The following is a 15684-nucleotide window of genomic DNA, read 5'->3' on the forward strand; positions in this document are numbered from 1 at the left end:
TCTCTGTGAGTTCGAGGCCAGCCTAGTCTCTAGAGTGAGTGCCAGGATAGGTCCAAAGTACACAGAGAAACCCTGTCTCGAAAAAAAAAAAAAAAAAAAAAACTTCATCTCAATCTCAGCTAAACACAATATTAACCTTTGCATTAAAAAACTATAAGTAGTCAAAGAAAGGATTATACTCCTTCCAATTTCAAAACAGATTGCAAGAAATGTTCTTAAATTGACATTTCCAAGAATTCAATATATGTCAGCAAAACTTGTAAAAATAATCATGAAAAGTTAAGAATCTATAATCACTAATCTTGACCCAGAACAAAAAAAAAACATCACAAGACCTTACCAGAGACTAAGTAACATATTCAGAGAACAAAATGTCCAAGTAATCTATTGTAATTTAAAGTTACAGCAGCTGCAGATGTAGCTCAGAGGTAGAGGGATTGCCTAGCATACTCAAGGCCGTGGGTTGGATCCTCATCATACAAAGAAGCAAAAACAACGAAAGCCAGTTTTCAAATAAATTAAATTCAAGAATAACCAAAAACATCAGGTATCGCTATTGAACACTCAAAATCGGATTTTGTGCACCTAACATTTAATACATTTTGGCTAACATTTAATACAAGGTATCTTTCCCTCAGGCTGACCAGTTTAAATAAATCTTAAATTCAACAATCCAAAGAGTTATAAACTGTCTAAAAACACCCCCAGTTCTGTCATACACTAAGATCTCTTGAAAAGTTCTCTTCGTATTAAAACTTAGATGCAGAGGTAGCCAGATTTCTCTGAGTTCCAGGCCACCCTGGTTTACATAGCAAGTTCCTCATCAGTCAGGCCTGCATAGTGAGACCTTTTCTGAAAAAACACCACCACCAAACAAATTCATGAAAAACGGATAACAAAGCCTCCAAATATTGGGTGCAATCACTACTACACAGATTTTTCACAACTCAAGACTATTGATTGATTCATACAACTATCTCACCAGTAACCCTTAAGGAATCACACCTGAAGGCTGAGGCACGAGGATGGAAGGGAATTCAAGACCAACCGTGGCTACAAACTGAATTTCAGGCCAGCCTTGGCTGCAGAATGTGACCCAGTCTGAGAGAGGGAGTGGGAGGAAGAGAGAGCAGGAAGGGAGGGAGAGAGGAAAGCAAGAGATACAAAACTCGAACCTCTTTTGAAGGCTTAGTCTTTTCTTGTTTTAACAGTGTATCGACTGGCAAGATACAGAGAGACAGGCACTCTGGGGGTTTCCACCCACATCCCACAATAAAAATGTTTCACAGCTCTTAACTAAACAAAACCTCTTTCAGTACAGGAAAACCACCTCATGACTTTTATCCTAACCCTATCATACCCTCTCCTCCCCATTCCCAGCAAATCAGTCACAGAACACAAGCCACACCTCTCAATTCCGTTGCACCTAACACATTTTATACAATCAGGCTGCTATGTCCCTCACCCATACTTCAGTCGTATCGACCCTTCCACATCAAATGAACCTCTAAATTAAGCCTACTCTTTCCCCCACTCCATTTCCATCAACATAACACACCCAAACCTTGTTGAGCATCCCACTTCCACAGCGATTCTTTTAGTAGCACCAATCTCACTTAAATGATCTCTCAGTCCCTTTGTCAACCATCTCCTGTGTCCTCACCTTCCCCGTCTCCAGTCTTCCATCAACTGCCAAAGTTGCCACCCTCCCCTACAGAAACGGAAAAGAAAAAGAAAAAAAAAACGCACCTCAGCCTCAAATCTGTCCTTCCCCACTTTCCTCGCCTCTCAATTTTCCTCTCTGTACTCGGTCACTTCGACTCAAGCTCTTACAACCCCAAGACCTGAGTCCGGCCTCGTCCAGTACCTTTGGGTGACCGCACGCACCCTGCCTTGGTCAAGCAGCTCCCCCTGAGCACGCACACACACACACTGGGGCGCTTACTCTGAACGGACTGTTGGCCGCCGCTGCCTCCTTCCATTCATCCTGGGCCCATTCATCTCTCAGCCCGATCCCGGACACGCCCCCCGGCCTCCTCCCTCTCTCGGGGTCCCGGACTGGTCAGGACCCTCACCTCACTAGAGACTCTGACCGACCGAGACCGACTCTCTTCACTTCTCCCTTGCTGTCTCTCTCAAGCCTCCTTCAACCCCCCGACCAGCTACACCGTAGACTACACAGATACACATATACCTCCTGTTCTAACGCCTCCTCCGATGCTTCTTACTCCCCTCCTCAGTGTCTCGAGCTCGTCTCCGACTCCTGTGCGCGTGCGCGCGTCTCCCCGCGAGCCCACCGAGCCAGCAACCGCGGTTAGGGAAAGAGCGGGCGGGGTTAGGGGAGCAGGGTGCGAGCCCAAGCTCGCGCTCGCCCCGCAGCTGACCGAGCGCACGCGTACTGAGGCCAGAGAATTCTGATGGACTGGAGAGGGGCGGGGAAGGGAAGAAAAGGGAAGGGAGGGAAAGAGAGGGGGGAGGGGCGGAGAAAGCCAACGGAGCAGCCCAAACTCGGGCCGGCCCCTATCACAGCAAGGTGCCCAGAGGCTGGCCAACTGGCGCTTGCGCACACCTTCCCCCGCACTCAGCGCAGCAAGGTGGATGTGTGCGTCGAGGAGAGAGGCTTCTCCCCCTAGCAAAGAGAAAAATCTCAGCGAGGAGCCACGCATGACACCTCCTGTGTGTTCTGAAGCACTCGTCCTCACCGCTGCTTTACCCTTTCCCCTCAAAAACAAACAAAAAATAGGGGTCCAATCACACACCACTTGCTAGCACCCGTAGACCACTTTCAGCTCTTTGTAAACCTTCCAATGAACCAGCTCTATAGATAAGTGGTACCCACCAGTACCTTTGCACCCGCCACCCCTTACTCACTTTTTTCCAGTTCCCGGTTTATCTCGCGAGACCCATACCTGCCGGCTTTGGGATTAGAAGTCGAAGCACAGATTTACAAATACCTGTCTCCTTGTTATGATGCGAGGCCAACGGTCGTGGCATGTGCCACCGCCGCCCCCCCGCCCCCAGGACCTTAGTGCGCGCGGGGGAGGGGGGGCAACAACCAAAGCAGGGATGGGAAAGGGAGTTAACCGATTTTTGACGGCGTGTAACTGCTAGGCCTAGGCACGTGGCCTGTGCCTCACAGGCGGGTGCGGAGTACCCTGGGAATTGTAGTTTTTGTTCCCACCTCTAGTCCCACTCCCATCCTCAGCCACACATAGGCCTCAGACAGGGAGGGGGATTGCCGACGCCATTTTGTGGGAAACAATGGCCAATGGCCCCGGTGATGACGGGTGGGGGAGGGAGCAGTGGTTTAAGGGTTCAGTTAACCTCCTCTGGCCCCTCGGTATCATAGCAACCCCTTCAGAAGCCTGGCCCCGCCCCCTTGCTGCTCTCCCAGGCTTGGACTGCTAGCAAGGGGGAAAGCTACTTTTTTTTAACCAGATGCTGGATCTATCTCCCATTATCCACCTCCCTGAAAAACTCCCTGTTCCTCGAATTAGTGAGTGCTGTCTTCTTCAAGCTTTCATTACGCATGTTAGTCTAAGCTCAGTGGCTTTAAGAAGTGTTTCATATGCTGTAGGAGACACAGTGAGGAATTGTTTCTGTGATACATAACAATCCTGCCTTGACAAAGGAGGAAACTGAGGCTCAAGGAGAAGAAAACAGACAGGACTTGCTGAAGGGTAGCCAAACAAACACCAAGCAGCAGTTTCAAAGATTACCAATTTATTTCAAGTCTTAATCTGTCCTTACTCCCATGAGACAATAACTAGAAACTGTGGCCACTTTTTCACTTCTCTGTGTTGACTATTTCGACTATGGCTACACAAATGCCTTCAAAAAACAGGCTCACTTTTGGCTCTCTCTCTCTCTCTCTCTCTCTCTCTCTCTCTCTCTCTCTCTCTCTCTCTCTCTGCCTTCCCTGAGCTTGATGATACAATCAACACAGAACAATGCTTAGGAATGCTAACCCTTCAACCTGCTCTGATGCAAACTCTTCCAAGTAGTCTGTCTTTGACTCCTTGCTCAGTAATTATTAAGCAGTGTGACACACATACAGCTTTAGAAATTTGAAAATCAGATGAAACTGTTCCCATCCAAGCACAGATCCTTCTCAATGTAGAAATACTTTAAATTTTTTAAATATTTTTAATTCTTTTTTTTAAAAGTAACTTTGAAGAATGTTTTCATGTGTACGAGTGTTTTACTTGCATGCATGGATGTGCACCACATGTGTGCCTGGTGCCCACAGAGGTCAGAAGAGGGTATTGGATTAACAGAAACTGGAGTTATGAGCAGTTGTGAGCTGCCATATGGGTACTGGGAACCAAACCCAGGTCCTCTGCAAGAGCAGCAAGAGCTCTTAACTGCTGAGCCTTACCTCCAGCCCCTTGTCCAGAGATAAGCACAAATGCCATTGTAGGCAGAAATGAGTGTACAAAATTATGCTAATCACCAATATATGTTAGAAAATATTCCCTTTCTGTCCACTGATTTCCAGTGTCAAGTGGCAATTGTGATATACCCATTCATCTATCATAAAAATTAAATAATTATTAGCTACTTCTAATTTGACTTTATATTATCCCATAAAACATCCAATAACCCTGTTATTTTTGGAAGCCTTGCTGCTGAGAAACCACAAAAACTTTCAATGGGAGTATTTTTGGTGTTTTTTGGGGGGGGGTTGAAACAAGGCCTTGTGTACTCATACTGACCTTGAGCTTGCTTTGTAGCCTAGAATGACCTTAAATTCCTGATCCCAGTGCTGGGACTACAAAATGTGCCACCATACTCACCTGGAATCAATTTTATATGTCAGCATCCCAAGGCATATCCCTATATTATTTGTTTTCCTGTCTTGCCACCTCCTCCCTTGAGATATCACAAAACACAAAACAGACTATGAGAGAGAGAAAAAATATGGGGGGAAAACTATATCTCAAAATAAAATACCGAGCCACACATATTTTCTATTAAATGTTAGTATCCTGATAAAAGGCCTAAAATGTATTTCTTATCCAGTCACTCACTAGTTATGATAGTAACTCTAAGGGAATGAGTTTCTGGATGACCTTTTCTCTAAGCAAGCCTAAAATTGGTAGGATTCTCACTTAGATCCTCTAGGGACTGTTAACTGCCACCCTCCCTCCCAGCACAGGTGAGCAGCTCCTTTTGGCTTAGTGACTTACTTACAAACATGTAACAGTGCAGTGTCTTTAGTCTTCTGGTCTTCTCTTCAAAGATAAAGTGTTCCAGCTGGAAAGATACAAAGTTTCAGCCTGGCGGTGGTGGAGCTCTTTCATTCCAGCCCTTGGGAGACAGAGGAATGGGGATCTCTCTGAGTCTGATACCAGCCTGATCTACAGAGTTCTAGGATGCCAGAGCTGTTACACAGAGAAACACTGTCTCGGAAAAACAAGAAACAAAACAAACAAACAAACAAAAAGAAATAGTGTTTCCACGTGTGCCCAGGGCACTGCTGTGACACTTGACTCTTGGAAACTGTAAGTATGGATAAGCCTACCTTGCTTCTCTGTAACTGTGAAGTGTCACAAAGCTAAATGCCTCTGCCAAGTATCCATGGAGCAGAGCTCCTAAGCCTCAACTATGGTTACTGAAACAACTAACCATTCTCTTCCAAAGATCAGGCCCTGGGGTCCATTCCCATCCACAGCACCACATAAGCCCGACATTCTTGGGAAAGGTCTTTTGTATAGCAGATATAAATCACAGCCTACTCACTCAGGTGTATAATAATAACAGCTAGCAATTAAATAGCATTTCCTGTGTGCTTTAGATGAATCCACTGAATCATAAGTGTCCGACTTAAAATCATTTTTCAAACTTGTAAACCAGGACACAAAGAGGTTAAATACTTTTCCCAAGATACTTTGTCAAATAAGTAGCAGAGGTAGAATTTGAATGCAGTTAGTTTGGTCCGTGCTTTTAGACACTTTGTTGCTTTTGAGGGGTGGGAAAAAATGAGGCAGACAGAGTATCAGTAGTCCAGACTGGTTCTTGAAGCCACTATGTAATTGAGAATAACCTTGAACTCTTTTTTGGGACGTTGGTTTTGAGACAGGGTTTCTCTGTATTGCTTTGGAGGTTGTCCTGGAACTTGCTCTGTAGACCAGGCTGGCCTCCAACTCACAGAGATCAGCCTACCTCTGCCTCCCGAGTGCTGGGATTAAAGGCATGAGCCACCAAAACCCAGCCATAACCTTGAACTCTTAATCCCTCTGATTCCCACCGCCTAAGTGCTGGAGTTGCAGACATAGCTCATTATTCCCAGCTCTGTTCCATCTTTCTTTATTGTCAATCATTCCCAATAACTTTGGACTCTAACAAGCTTCCCAATTCCTTGGAGCAAGAAAATAACCTCATAATTCCTCTTGATGGTCCTCCATCCCCGACTCCAGCCACATTATTTTTTGTTGTTTGGGGTTTTGTATGTTTGTTTCTTTGTTGTTTTCGAGACAGGGTTTCTCTGTAGCTTTGTAGCCTGTCCTGGCACTCACTCTGTAGACCTGGCTGGCATCAGACTCACAGAGTTTTGCCTGTCTCTGCCTCCTGAGGGTTGGGATCAAAGGCATGGGCCACCACCACCTGGCCTCCAGCCACATTATTGAGCCACTATATACTGTTGACACCTAGAAGCAAAGGTAATAATTCCTTGGTATAAAGCCATACAGATTAGCACTCAGCAATCCATTACCTATTCCCACATTGTTCCTTTATGGTGTCAGACCCTATGTGACAATAGTACTTGCCATTGATGTTTTTTTTTTTCAGATAGCCTCTGCTCCCCCAGGCTTTGCTTTCTATACTGAGGTGGTTCCAGAAAGCAGGATTCAACTCCCTTCTACACAGCACCCAAGAATATCCCTACAAACATTGCATTATCCACAAATATTCTGGGTATCCAACCAAAGTAAATTGAATCACTATATCTATATGTTTATTATGGCACTATTTACAATAGCCAACACATGGAACCAATCTGTCTATCTATGAGTGAGTAGTTGTGTTACCCAGTTTTTAACGTCAACTTGACACAAGTTAGGGTCAGCTGGGAAGAACAAAGTTCAACTGAGACAATGCCTCTATCAGATTGACCTGAAGGCAAACTCGTGAGACATTTTCTTGATTGATGATTAATGTGGGAGGGCCCAGCTAACTGTGTGTGCGCCAAGACATCTCTGGGCTGATTGTCTTAGGCTGCATAAGAAAGCAGATTGAGCAAGCCATGAGGAGCGAGCCAGTAATCAGCACTCCTCTTTGGCTTCTTCTTAGTTCCTGCCTCCAGGTTCCTTTCTTGAGTTCTTGACCTAACTTCTTAGGGATGGAATGTGACCTGAGAATTGTAAGATGAAATAAACCCTTACCTCCCAAAGTTGCTTTTGGTCATGATGTTTTATCACAGCAATAGAAAGCCTAAATAAGATGGTAAAGTCCCCAGCACTCAGGAGGCAGAGGCAGGCAGATCTCTATGAGTTCAAGGCCAGCCTGGTCTACAGAGTGAGTCCCCGGACAGGCTCCAAAGCTACATAGAGAAACCCTGTCTCAAAAAAAGATGGTAAAGTCAATGTAGTGCATAAATACAATGAACATTATCAAGCCATACAGAGAAGGAAATGAAAGGCTGGGATTGTAGCTCAGTGGTACAGTGTTTCATGCCTAAAGTCCTTAGTTTAATACCCAACACCACAATGAAAATAAATGAAATGAAAACAAAGGCAAGCCCAGGACTGAGGATGCAGCTGGGGGCTAATGTGCTTGCCTAGTAGTGTACAAGAGGCCCTAGGTCCTATCCCAAGCAAAGGAAAAGAAGGAAATGCTGTCATTTATGAGCAGTGAGGTAGAACTTGGAGAACATAGCATTAAGTGAAATAAACCAAGCTCATAAAGACATGATCTCATTTAAATGTGAAACCAAAAAAGCAAAGGCAGGGGTGGCTCAGCAGGTAAAGGTGCTTGCCACACAAACTGTATCTGATCCCCTGCACTCATATAAAACTGGAAAAAGAAAACAAGCTCCACAGCTAGGCAGTGGTGGCAAACACCGTTAGTCCCAGCACGCCTTTAATTCTCTCCCAGGAGGCAGATCTCTATGAATTCAAGGCCAGCCTGGTCTACAGAGTGAGTTCCGGGACAGGCTCTAAAACTACAGAGAGAAACCCTGTCTTGAAAAAACAAAAGACAACAAAGGAAACAACACAACAACAAAAAGTAGAGTCAAATATTAAGTTTTCTTAATTAACAAACAAACTTATTTTTAGTTAGGAAAATAAGTTCACATGACCAATTTTATAACATGGTTGACTATAGCTAATAGCAATATATTCTTTATAATTGTTGGAAATGTACATATTAAATATTTTCAATTAACAATAGTATTTGAGCTGGGTGGTGGTGGTGGCACATGCCTTTAGTTTCAGCACTCAGGAGTCAGAGGCAGGTAAATCTCAGTGAGTTCAATGCCAGCCTGGTCTACAGAGTGAGTTCCAGGACAGCCAGGATTGTTACACAGAGAAACCCTATCTCAAAAAGAACAAAAATAAATAAATAAATAAATAAATAAATAAATAAATAAATAAATCGGGCTGGAGAGATGGCTCAGAGGTTAAGATCACTGACTGCTCTTCTAGAGGTCCTGAGTTCAATTCCCAGCAACCACATGGTGGCTCATAACCATCCGTTATAAGGTCTGGTGCCCTCTTCTGGTGCGCAGATATACATGGAAGCAGAATGTTGTATACATAATAAATAAATAAATAAATAAAGTACATGAGTCTTTAATCCCAGCAGTGAGAACCTCTGTGAGTTCCAGATTTATATAGCAAGACCCTGTCTTGCTGGCCTCGAACTCACAGATATCTGCCTGCCTCTGCCTCCCAGTGCAGGGATTAAAGGTGTGTGCCACCAATGCCCAGCTTCCAGTTTAGACTTTAAACTGGATAGAACCATCAATTTTAGACTAATTTTGGCTCAAGAATACTCTGTAACCCCTCATACTGGAGTAAGATCTGGGGATTTCACTTATCTTCCATTGCTGTATTTTTCTCAGCTATTACAACTATCGGTGTAGTAGAATGGTTTGTGGTAAGTACATGCACATACAATGTGATGAAAACCAGTACCTCTATTTACTATCTGGGATCAGGTAGTGAATGCCTCTCAATATCCCATGAAGGTCTGGAGGTAGCCAGAGATGATGGAAAGGGACCTAATTATGTCTCTTTTAGTTAGTGAATTATCTACCGGTTTGTAGATCTTGCCATCTGACACGTCTCAGGGTAGAGACGTAACTATTGAAATAACCTGCTTCATCTCAGTGGTAGAACCCAGAATGACTGAGGCCCTGAACTCAACTCCTATCACCAGTGAGGAAAAAGCTAAGTCTCTCTGCTTCCTGAGGATTGTTTCCCAAGGACAAACAAAACAGCAGTAAAAAAGATGCTTCCAGCAGCAATGGATTTGGAAATGCAGAATAGTTCCTCTGGTTGGGAAATGAAAAAGATACATGCTTGTATATATTCAGGGCTTTAATTTTCCGATGGAGGAAAAGACTCATTAATAGTAAACAATCAACATTATAAATTTTATCCAACACTGATTATATATAAGACATTGTAGTATTTTACATCGTCAAATCCAACGCATAAAGCTGGGTTAGAGAGAGAATCCATTGTTTTCAATTGCCCTACCCTATGCTCACTTCTCACACAGTGTTCCCAAGAACCACTCTGAACAACAGGCACTATTCTCAAGCCACTACTGATTGGAACAAAGTAGATAGCTGTGTTAATTAGTTTCTTATTCCCAAGAATTTGGATGGGAAAGAACATGTAGAACAGATAACTGTAGCACTGAGCGCCACTCCCATGCCCCAACTGCTTTTTGTTTTCTGAGTCAAGGATGCAAAAACACAATTGTAGCCAAGGATGACTTTGAATGTAGAGGCAGTCCTTTTGCCTACAGTCTAAGTTCTAGAAATACAGGTCAGCACTACTATACTGGTTTATGAGGTACTGAGGACTGAACCCAAAGCTCCATGCATGCTATGCAGGCACTCTGCCAACTAACTGAGCTATATCCCAGCCTTGAATTGCATTTTAGTAATGGGAGGTCAGTCTCTCTTTGGAGGTCTCTGTTTTCCATAAGATAAACTCAAGCTAGTTACTCATTCCAAAGTGGTGAGCCCTATTTACAAGCTGTAAACTCTAGGAGGTGTTTATAAAATCTGGCGAGAAAAATCTACTCAGTCGAGTAACACAGCTGCTGCTTTTGCCCTCTGACACTGGTCCTGCATAATACAAGAGGCTAGGTTACTTAAGTGAATAGTTATCATCTGCTGTAGGGTATCAACACACCACAGTGTCTAGCAAGTTCAATTTCTGTTTTATAAGCCTTAGAACTGACCCTTAGGCTCAAGGGTTGAGCCCATCATGTGAATAGTACAGATCCTTGCTGCCTTGGGTAGTTTCTGTCTGGGGAATACCAATGTTCTTCTATGCCAGCAGATTTCCAAAGTATGAAATCTATAGAAGAGGTGGCATTTTTTGCTGCTTCATTCTGAAAAGCTCCCTGTCTTCCCCTGTAAATTGCTCTACAACTCCTTCGAAACTCCAGAAGCCTGAATAAAATCACTAAAACAATGAAATTGAGGGAGAGGAGGAGACATCTTGTAATTTTTGACTAAGAGGGCCTTTCTGTCCTCTGTTTACATAACTAAGGGAACCAGCCAAATAATTTTTCTGGTTTAAAAAGTCTACAGTGGATCACAAATCCGCATTTCTAGACTTCAAAGGCATCAGAACAATTTTTTAAAAATTCCAATTTACTAGGCATGAAGTTGTAAACAAAAAAAAGTCAAAACAAAAAACCAAACGAAGGTGCAGTTCTGAAGAGTGTACACCTTTCAACATTCCTTTCAGGAATCGCCAGAGGTAGCATGTCAAGTATTTGGGTCATCAGGGTTCTGACTGTCCCTGAATTGCTTAAATAACATAGCATGCAAGGGAGTGAGGACTACTTTAACTTGATCACATCTGCCCAGACCTTATACCCAAATATGCTAACTGCGACCAAAAACTCCTGGCAAGAAGCTGTGTCTGCAGAGCCTGACTGATTAGAGCTGGGGTTCTGTGGAGAGATTAGAATGCCTGTAATTACCTTATCTCAGGCTAGCTTTAGGCCCCAGAACAGTCATCTCTTGCCCAGCTCTGTGTTGGAACTAACATTCTGTGACTAACAGATAAAAACCCTTTGGAATCTATTAACTTACCAGACCACCAGCTTCCACCAACCCAAAAGCTAAAAATGTCATAGGGTTCTATAGGAAAACTTCTCCCATCTTGTTCTGACCACTTCCCTGATGTACCCGTCAAAGTATTATAAACTTGCCTTGGTTTATGACTATCTTTGCACTGTAAGATTATAAAACTCCATGAAACTGCTTCCACATTGGAACATGGAATTTGGGCTAACCTAAATTTGTGTTCCTGGTCCGTGGTCACTCAAGATGGCTCCAGAATAAATTATCTTGCCTTCAGGGGAATGCAATTTACCTGAGAACAGAGGCCAATAAGCAACATTTATGTCAAGGCTTAAATCTCTCCTTCCAATGTTTTTGGTTGTGAGCCTAGGTTTTAACAGCTGAGCCTGTTAGCTGAGGTTTTCTTTTTGTTTTGCTTTGGTTTTGTAAGAGAGGGTTTCTCTGTGGCTTTGGAGGCTGTCCTGGAACTAGCTCTTGTTGACCAGACTGGTCTCAAACTCACAGAGATTTGTCTGCCTCTGGAGTGCTGGGATTAAAGGCGTGTGCCACAACCACCTGGCTAGCTGAGCTTTTAAGATGCTGAAGTTATACTTGTGCTCTACACACAGATGGATATAAGCTCTATCTACACTCTAAATACCACCTTTTGTCTTCCTGTGTCTCATAGGGTGCCTTATAAAATTAACCCTCATATTCTGCCTGAAACCACTTACTTACTCCATAAGGTTCAGACATTAGTTCCTGGAGTTCATCGAAAAAGAGAGAATACAGGGACTGGAAAGATGGCTCAGAGGAGAGCACTGGCTGATGTTCTTGTAGAGAACCTAGGCTGGAATTCTAGCACCTATGTGGTGGTTCAATTCCAGGGGGATCTGATGGCTTTCAGAGGAATCAGATACATATATGACCTACACACAAGCATGCAGGCAAAACACATGTACATATAAAATATAAATAAATAATTTTTTTACTTTTCTTTTTTTTTGTTTTTTTGAGACAGGGTTTCTCTGTGTAGTTTTGGAGCCTGTCCTGGAACACACTCTGTAGTCCAGGCTGGCCTCGAACTCACAGAGATCTGCCTATCTCTGCTCAGTGGTAGAGTACTTGACTAGCACTGTTCAAGGCTCTGATTATCCCCAGTGCCCTCAGATTGCTATGTAACCAAGAATGACCTTGAACTCCTGATCCTCCTGATTCCATCTGCAAAGGGCTAGGATGCTGGGGATCTGAAATCCTGTCACCGAACTTATGAAGGAAGCATTAGATCCACTGAGCCATCTGCCCAGCCCCTAGGAATATTTCTTATTGAAGCATTATATTCGAATAACAAAGTAAGCAATTTTTTTTGCAATAACATCTTGCTGTATAACCCAGGCAAGGGTTCCTCAAATTCACTACATAGCCCAAGCTCTGACATGGTTTTGAGATCCTGCTGTCTTTACTTCCTGAGTGCTAAGACTATAAGTATGAGGCATCATGTCAGCTTTTTAAAAAAAATAATTTATTTTTATTTTATGTGCATTGATGTTTTGCCTGCATATATGTCTGTCTGAGGATGCCAGATCTGCTGGACTTGGAGTTACAGACAGCTGTGAGCTGCCATGAGGGTGCTGGGAATTGAACTCGGATCCTCTGGAAGAGCAGCCGGTGCTCTTAACCACTGAGCCATCTCTCCAGCCCCCATGTCAGCTTTTTAAAAATTTTCTCTCTTTTTAAAATGTCTTTTTTGGGGGGACAGGTTTAAAGACAGGGTTTCACTATGTATCTCTGGCTGTCCTGGGACTCACTCTTAGACCAGACTGGTCTTGAACTCACAGAGATCTGCCTGCCTCTGCCTTCCTAGTGCTGGGATTATAAAGACATGCGCCACTACCATCCAACCTAAAATAACATTTTTATTGAATAAAATTTGTGTGCATGTGTGAGTGGAAGTCAAAAGACACCTTATGAGAGTCAATTCCCTCCTTCTACCATGTGGGTTATTAGGATCAAACTCAGTATGACAGGCTTGGTAGCAGGTGCCTTTATCCACTGAACAATCTCACAGGCCCTCTCAATTGCTTAATCATGTCTTTTGATAAAAAGAAGTTCCTTATCTAAATCGAACCCACTTCATTAGTTTCTTCCATTTTTCTTTAGCATTTCTTAGGCCCTATTTTGAAAATTGTTGCCTACCTCCAGATATTATGTTACCATAAATATAAATATAATAATGATAGTAATAAATGAGACAATGATAAAATGAGACAATGATAAAATCTTAGAAGCTTTTTTCCTTTGCATTAGTTTTGCTTCATTGCCTTCTAGAAAATATGTGGCCAAGGTAAAAACAAATTAGCACTGGGCAGACCGCTGCATATGCCTTTAATCCCAGCACTCAGGAGGCAGAGCTAGGTGAATCTGTCTACAGAGCAAGTTCCAGGAAGGCTAGGGCTACACAGAGAAACCCTGTCTCAAAACAAAGAAACAAACAAATTAGCTTGTGAAGTATTTTAATTTCTGTTTTCCAAGCACGTTTAAGGAGAACTGGGCTTGAAGGAAAAAATATCCCTTGGGTTGTAGAAGGAACTGAGTGAGAAGTCAGTCAGCTGGGACCTGAGTCTTGCTTCCCATAGGCTCTTGGTGAGGCCGTAGAAGAGGAGACAGCACTTAATTCACTGGCCAGACAAGAGTGCTAGGCCTAAGGCTACAAATATTAGAAGAGCTTTCTGTGTACAAAGTGTGCCACAGAACCCACAGAGAGCTTGCCGATCTAAAGATGCCAAATGAACAATGTTCCTGAGTTATAATGTGGAGGCAAATGATGATCTTCAACATTTCCCCAAGGTTTGGCATGGCGTAAGATCGCACAAAGAATTAAGAGTCCAAGAACAGAACTGAGTCTAGCCCTCTCTTTAGACTCTGCTGAAGCACCTGTAATTAATGAATTTGTTCAATATTTTTTGAGACAAGAGCTTGCTTTGTAGCCCAATTCACAGCTATCCACCTTTCTCATCCTCCTGAGTGCTGGAACCACAGACCTGCACCACCACCACCAACCCCCACCCCACCATCATCAACCCCCCACCATCACCATCAACCCCCACCGCCATCAACCCCCTACCATCACCATCAACTACCACACCAATATGTTTATTTTATGCAGAAGTCCATGAGATTTCAGACTGAATTAGAAAAGAGAACATTAGAAACTAATTAAGTATATAGACACAAAATGATGAAAATTACTTGATGTGAACTGCAGGTGCAGCATAATCTTCTTAATAAATTCCAGTTTTAGCCAGCATAGTTTCCTGAGTGATCCAGGATTAAAATGAAAACACAGTTTAAAATGGAGGATCCCCTCCCTTTTTTCCTTGAATTGTAGTCCTTGTCTTGATCCTCTTAGGAGTACATCAAACTTTTCTTCTTCCTGTATTTTTCCCTTCTATAAAAAGAAAATGATTTTTATTGATTTCTTCACATGGAAAAAATGCTCCTAATTTCCACTATGTAGGTCCAGTTGTCCTGGAACTCACTATGTAGACCAGGCTGGTGTCAATCTCACAGAAATCTGACTGACTGCCTGTCTCTGGAGTGCTGGTATTAAAGGTGTGCACCCTCAGAACTGGTCCCTGTATTTTCTTCCAGAGGTTTTCAAGTTGCCGATACCTCTCAGTCAAAGACTACCTAAAACATATGTATAACTGAAGAAGTTAGTATTTTGTTTTGTTTGTTTTAATTCATTCCAGCAATCACGATCCTTCTACTTCAGGGTCCTGAGTGCTAGGATTATGGATGTGTCCCACCATACCCAATCATGTCTTAATTTAAAAGCTAGTCTGGGCTACACAGCTGATTCTAGGCCAATGTGGGCTACAGAGTAAACAATGTCTCAAGAAACGATAAATAAATAAATAAATAAATAAATAAACAAATAAATAAATGCTAAGCCAAGCCCGATGACATTATTTAGAATGTAGAGGCAAAAGGATGTCAAGTTCCAGGCCTGCCTGGGCTACTGATTGAATTCAAGGACAACCTGGACAATTTAGCAAGACCTGTATCCAAATAAAATGCAAAACTGAAAATTGGGACTAAAGCCCAGGAATATAGGGCTTGCCTGGCTTATGTGAGACCCTGGATTTGTTCCCTAGCACTATAGAAAGAAAAGAATAGCTTTAGATAGATGTGGGTCAATTAGAAGGAAAATCTTTGTGACCTCAATCAGCCTATAGGAAATCAGTGTTCACAGGAAGTGTTTAAAGACTGAATAAAGTCAATAGCTAAACACAGACAGGTAGGTAGGTGTGGGTTAAAAAAGTTGAGAAGGACCTTAGCGATGTGAAAATTCAGGGCCTGGGGAATAGATTTTGTAACTTGTCTGGGTACAGTTGCTGATGATGCTAAACCCAGACTTTATTATG

General features: G+C 42.9%; 1 pseudogene; it reads left to right on the forward strand.

Annotated features, from left to right (window-relative positions):
- Positions 1-3261: 3261 nt before the first annotated feature.
- LOC113839170 overlaps positions 3262-15684 on the forward strand; it is a 55217-nt pseudogene continuing 42794 nt past the window's right edge.

The sequence above is a fragment of the Cricetulus griseus genome, chromosome X, assembly GCF_003668045.3.
Source record: "Cricetulus griseus strain 17A/GY chromosome X, alternate assembly CriGri-PICRH-1.0, whole genome shotgun sequence".
Taxonomy (NCBI): domain Eukaryota; kingdom Metazoa; phylum Chordata; class Mammalia; order Rodentia; family Cricetidae; genus Cricetulus; species Cricetulus griseus.